At 44.6% G+C, this 6,639-nt stretch overlaps 1 pseudogene; it reads right to left on the bottom strand.

The window, feature by feature from the left end:
• Positions 1-3,424: 3,424 nt before the first annotated feature.
• Positions 3,425-4,529, bottom strand: LOC147440942 (uncharacterized; annotated as a pseudogene).
• Positions 4,530-6,639: the final 2,110 nt, after the last annotated feature.

Genomic DNA, 6,639 nt, shown 5'->3' on the forward strand with positions numbered 1-6,639 from the left:
GCATCACCTCTTACCCTCACACGGCGGATGCCAAGCTCAAGGCAAAGGTTGAGACCTTTCTCCAAAGTAGCATACTCAGCTTCATTGTTGCTTTGCGCTGTAAGCTTCAAACTCTTTTTAGTTACCAAATCACCTTAAGGATCATAAATTACAACACCTTCTGAGGCTTCACCATGCACTTTATTGTAAGATCAATCAAAAAACAATAGAAAGGCATTGTCTATGTCCGAAGCTTCCATGTGTTTCTTCTTCACCGCGTCCTCCTTAAGAAGAAGAGGGCTTTCCTTATAAATAAGTAAATCAGCCAATGTAGCCCTTGTACTCTTTCTCCAAAGTAGCATACTTAGCTTCGTTGTTGCTTTGTGCTGTAAGCTTCAAACTCTTTTTAGTTACCACAGCACCTTGAGGATCATAAATTACAACACCTCTTGAGGCTTCACCATGCGCTTTCCTGTAAGAGCCATAAAAAAACAATAGATAGGCATTATCTATGCCAGGATCTTCCATGTGTTGCTTCTTCACCGCGTTGTTAGGGGATATGTGTTCGCTACGTGAGCCGGGCAGGCACCGGGCCTCTGGCTGTGGGAGGTGTGAAAGAGAGAGAAAAAGAGACAATGATAGCTCTGCCAATCACCGCAATCATCAATTAATTGAATATTACTTTGAGCACAACTTAGTCCTTACGCCAAGGCAGGCTGTTAACAACACCGTCACTTGGATCATCTGCTAACTAGGAGTTTAGGCTCCCGCTTTACAAAATTAGCCGGGCCGTTAACGACACCGGACTTCAAAGAATATTAATTCAATCTCTAGGTGATGACGGTTGTGGAAATGTCCTCCTGTCGCTTTATACTGTCTTTGAATTATCTGCTTCAATTGCCTTCAATAGTGCTCTGCAATGCTCCTTTTCCTTGATTAACCTTGTTTTCTCCTTGCGTTTTTAATCACGGTCTCTCACCTTATACTCGCCAAGAGAGAGACTTCATGCTTGCTCAGCTTCACCTCACCTCTCCGAGAGTCTTACTTCTCAAGCGCAAGAGAGTGAGCCCTCACTTTCTTCCATCGATTATGCAACCGTCCTTTTCCTTGCCTTCACAAGAATACCACTCTCCTCTCGTAACCTCTTCTTCTTGCCTTGCTTTACTCTTGTTCAAGCTCGAGAGGGAGGAAGAGCTCGCCTTCTTTCTTTGGTAGCCAAGGTCGAGAGAGAAAGAGAACTCCTTGCTTTGATTGGATATGGAGAGAGAGAGAGAGAGAGAGAGAGAGAGAGAGAGAGAGAGAGAGAGAGAGAGAGAGAGAGAGAGAGAGAGAGAGAGAGAGAGAGAGAGAGAGAGAGAGAGAGAGAGAGAGAGAGAGAGAGAGAGAGATAGACCTCTTTGGCTTGGATTCGATTGAAGGTCAAGGGAGAGAGCTCTTTCCTAGCTTCCCTCTTGCTTAGTTTCGATGGAGATCAAGAGAGAAAAAACCTTGCTTAGCTTACCCTCTTTCTTAGCTTCGATGGCGATCAAGGGAGCTTGCTTCTTCTCTTTCCTTCAGCTCTTTCCTCGTACATGCAAAAGTGTGTACACTCATGCAAAGACTCCCGCTATTAATAGCTCTTTGCTCCCCTTGCAGTAGCGCCGGCGTCATTGACGTGGCGCGTGAAACGCTGTGATGATGTGGCAATTGGATTTCGGCTAACATTAAAATGCCGACAGCTGGTACCGAACATGGGCGCCTCGACCTCCTGAGCATTTTTTATCATTTCTACGAGGGCGTCTGAGGCTCGAGCTGGCCAGCACGACGACATTCCCTCTTCCCTGCACCTCTCCACGCTGCTGAACGCCCATGCCTTTTATTTTCCTTTTTGTTTTTCACACCTACTCACCTTAGGGCTCCTAGTGGGAGGCCCTTTGCTCATTGGGCGGGCGGCCTCCAACCATACCCACTTGGGTTTAATTTGGGTGGCCCTTGGCCCTTGTTGGGCACCACATTTTGCATACATGCCAACCTAGGTATTGCCAAGCATTGGGCGGCCACATTGGGCGGGCCATCATTGGCCATTTGATTGTCTTGGGTAGCCATTGGGCGGCCATATGAAGGGCATCACATTTGTCATGCATATCGTCACTGCCTTGTTGGTCATATCCCGCAGTCAATGCATTCCGAGAGGTCACATTCGAACATGAATCTCTTCAAGCACTTTTTATACTTAATGAGACGTGCATCACATTTGATGTACATGTGGCTGCTATCAATTTTGGACAAGATTCTCCTCGAGTCACTTACTTTGCTGCACTCCAAATCCCGAGCGAGAGCCAAATTCTCCCAGATGGCACTCCGTACGAGCCGACTAGAGTGGTACGAAACCGGCCCCCGCCCGGTGAATCTTTATCGGCCAATATCTTGGCGACCAGAACTCCAATCACCAATCTGAAAAGACCGACGCGCTCCAAAAGTAGAGCACTTCAGGCCCATGCATTCCTTTCATCTCTATCACCTTAGCTGCAGTTGCCCAATCCGGTACGGATCTGCAATCGACTCAAACTTCAAAGTGACATAACTTCTTCACTGTGGCTCCAATCGACGAGCCGTAAAGACAGGCCGGTAGAGAACTTCAAGCACTACAGTTCTAGATCATAATCTCTCATTTGTGGTCACTGCAAGCATACTCATTTTTGGAATCATTGAGGCATCTATTGACCCTTTTAAGCCGCATCTAGCATACATTAATCATTAAGCTTGGCCTGTTATCAAGCCCTGATCACTGCTCACTTAATGTGTAGGCTTCAAAGAAGCTTAGCTTGCATTTCTCTGCTCTTTTTCTCATCATGGCAGCGGAGCTACACGACATCCACCCCCTCTGAACTTGCACAGCCTCCGGTCTGTGCCAATAGCACTTCAATCTGCATCTACTACAGGTACCTTAAGCTCTTTTCCATCATCAGACTGACGTAACCAGTAAACTTACAAAAATGAAATAAGGCTTATACCCTATCATCAATGTCCTAGCTTAATCACTAGGTAGCTGTCCATCAAAAAAATCTATGAACCACATCTGTCGTATCTTCAAAGCATTCAATCATGGATAACTTGTTTAGTGAACCGCGCCAGAGTCAAGTGCTCCAGTTAATGATGCACACGACTTGACCATTAAGCTCTCTTTAAGGAACCCTGTTAAGCTCAAGTATGCCTTACTTTGTCTGCACACGGAATGGCCGTCAAGTCCTTTACCTCAAGTTCTGTTAGCAGAACCAACTCAATAGATGTGAAGATACTTCATCAATTATCCAAAGAAGTCAACTGAAAGCCAGCCATGTAATCTTATTGACTGCATAACCGAAAACTCTTATGACTAGCATAAATCTAGGAAACAAAACCTTTTACCATGCAACCTGCTACATCAGATAACTGTTACTCTTCAAATCAGCAACTTTGCACTTTATTAGCCCCCGGGATCAAACGGGAAACTCATCATTTTCCCAATTGTGAGCATTCCTTTAAAAAATTTGCTCCAGCCGCCAGGATCATAGGGAATATAAAGTAACTGACAACAATCATAGCTACCATGATAACCTCCTGGGTCATAAGGTAGTGGATGATCATATTTCAAGTATATTGCATCTCCACAAACTTTCTCATAGCATAGGAACAAAAAGTCCCAAATTCCCGCCATAGCAGAACCCAGAGGCAAAATGAATTCAATCACTATGGTTTCCAAAATATCAATCTGCATTTGTGAGTCATTGAATTCCATCACTTCATTTGATACCACAAATGCTGCATGGTTGGATTCTGTATTAGGCACAAACTCCTCTAGAGCCTCATCATAAAATCATTATAAGCTCTTCATCATATGTTGTAGGACGTTCTTCACTACTCTTGTCACAAGGAACTCGAAATTCCTCTAGCGCATCATCAAGCAGATCCATAAGCTCCATATCTTCCTCCTTGGAAGAACCACCTAGTTTCTGAGTATTATCACAGGAAACCTCATCGCTTGTTTCATACATAGACACAAATTGTTCTGGCAGCTTCACACTCCCATTCAAATATCTTTCCACTTTGATAGCACAAGTCTCATCATGCATTACAAAGATAGCATCAATTTATTTTTCCATAGCATCATCATAGCAAACCTTGTAACCTGTAGCAGTCATAGACTGATCATCATCCATCACCCCCTCTGAATATGCATCTCCATAATCATAATCTTTGTCTTGGTTCACATCAAATACATATGGTTGAGCATCAAATACATCTACATCATCACCAGTGTCCTGAAATGCAGCCATAGACATGAAACCCTCTTGTATAGCATCATCCAAAACAATTGCTTTTGCATGTAATGTTGCATAAGCATTCTCTTCATGTTCTACATCCAAAGAGCACTCCAAATGGGCATCCACATCACATATTGACCCTGACAAACATGTTTCTTGATCACTGCTAGCAACTATGCTTGTACGCAAACCATGCACTGGCTCTGAGAAACCTGCTTCCTCATTTATGTCACTTTGAGAGGTTATGACTGCATGCTTAGCATCCATAGAGTCATATCCGCTTTGGAATAAAGAAGACAATCCCAATCGAGCATAAACAATATCTACTATGAAATCATCATCTGCATGCAATAATGTCTCGTCTTCCAGAAGACATGCATCGATAACAGCTTCTAGCTTAGCATTTTCTTTGGCTTTACTTCTTGCAGAAATATGCTCCCAGAATTCATCATAGTTGAGGATCTGCATCTGATCCCCTTCACCTTTACTAAAGACAACCTTACTTTGTTCACTAATCTCCTTTATTTCCCGATCTAGAATCCTTGAGCTTTCGTAAATGAATTCCTCTGCAAAATACTCCCACTGTGTGGGATATGCTTTTGCTAGTTCTTGAACCTGCTTTCTAAAATCCGAGTTTATAGCCTCTTTAAAAGCTGCAATCATCTGATCTTCTGGAACATTTTGGCCCTTCATCTAAAATTCGTAACATGCAATAAAACCTTCTAGATCATATCCCTGAAAAATATAATATTGCTCCCGAACAACATCAAGTGCTAGCTCTACAGCATCATCAATCTGCTTCTTTAACTGCACGGCTTTCGCTTCCTGCAGACATCCCTGAACTAATTCCATCATTTTAGGCAAATCTACAACTTCTAGATTCTTATCAAATCCATTGGCACTGAAATCGTCAATAAACTGCTTTAATTGTTCTGCCATCCCGGCTCGTTTCGCGTCGGGTTCACCAAAGATGTCGGGGGATATGTGTTTGCTACGAGAGCCGTGCAGGCGCCATGCCTCTGGCTGTGGGAGGCGTGTGAGAGAGAGAACAAGAGACAATGACAGCTCTGCCAATCACCGCAATCATCAATTAATTGAATATTACTTTGAGTACAACTTAGTCCTTACGCCAAGGCGGGCTGTTAACAGCACCGTCACTTGGATCATCTGCTAACTAGGAGTTTAGGCTCCCGCTTTACAGAATTAACTGGGCCGTTAACGGCACCGGACTTCAAAGAATGTTAATTCAATCTCTAGGTGATGACGGTTGTGGAAATGTCCTCCTGTCGCTTTATACTGTCTTTGAATTATCTGCTTCAATTGCCTTCAAGAGTGCTCTGCAATGCTCCTTTTCCTTGCTTAACCTTGTTTTCTCCTTGCCTTTTTAATCACGGTCGCTCACCTTATGCTAGACAAGAGAGAGACTTCATGCTTGCTCATCTTCACCTCACCTCTCCGAGAGTCTTACTTCTGAAGCACGAGAGAGTGAGCCCTCACTTTCTTCCTTCGATTATGCAACCGTCCTTTTCCTTGCCTTCACAAGAATACCACTCTCCTCTCGTAACCTCTTCTTCTTGCCTTGCTTTACTCTTGTTCAAGCTCGAGAGGGAGGAAGAGCTCGCCTTCTTTCTTTGGTAGCCAAGGTCGAGAGAACTCCTTGCTTTGACTGGAGCTGGAGAGAGAGAGAGAGAGAGAGAGAGAGAGAGAGAGAGAGAGAGAGAGAGAGAGAGAGAGAGAGAGAGAGAGAGAGAGAGAGAGAGAGAGAGAGAGAGAGAGAGAGAGAGAGAGAGAGAGAGAGAGAGAGAGAGAGAGAGCTCTTTGTCTTGGATTCGATTGAAGGTCAAGGAGAGAGCTCTTGGATTCGAATTCAAGGGAGAGAGCTCTTTCCTAGCTTCCCTCTTGCTTAGTTTCGATGGAGATCAAGAGAGAAAAACCTTGCTTAGCTTACCCTCTTTCTTAGCTTTGATGGCAATCAAGGGAGCTTGCTTCTTCTCTTTCCTTCAGCTCTTTCCTCGTACATGCAAAAGTGTGTACACTCATGCAAAAAACTCCCACTATTAATAGCTCTTTGCTCCCCTTGCAGTAGCGCCGGCGTCATTGACGTGGCGCGTGAAACGCTGTGATGAGGTGGCAGTTGGATTTCGGCTAGCATGAAAATGCGCACAACTGGTACCGAACATGGGCGCCCCGACCTCCTGAGAATTTTTTATCATTGGGTGCGAGGGCGTCTGAGGCCCGAGCTGGCCAGCGCGACGACATTCCCTCTTCCCTGCGCCTCTCCACATTGCTGAACGCTCATGCCTTTTCTTTTCCTTTTTGTTTTTCACACCTACTCACCTTAGGGCTCCTAGTGGGTGGCCCTTTGCTCATTGGGCGG

This window comes from Adiantum capillus-veneris, chromosome 15 (assembly GCF_014529385.1).
Source record: "Adiantum capillus-veneris isolate H3 chromosome 15, ASM1452938v2, whole genome shotgun sequence".
Lineage (NCBI taxonomy): Eukaryota > Viridiplantae > Streptophyta > Polypodiopsida > Polypodiales > Pteridaceae > Adiantum > Adiantum capillus-veneris.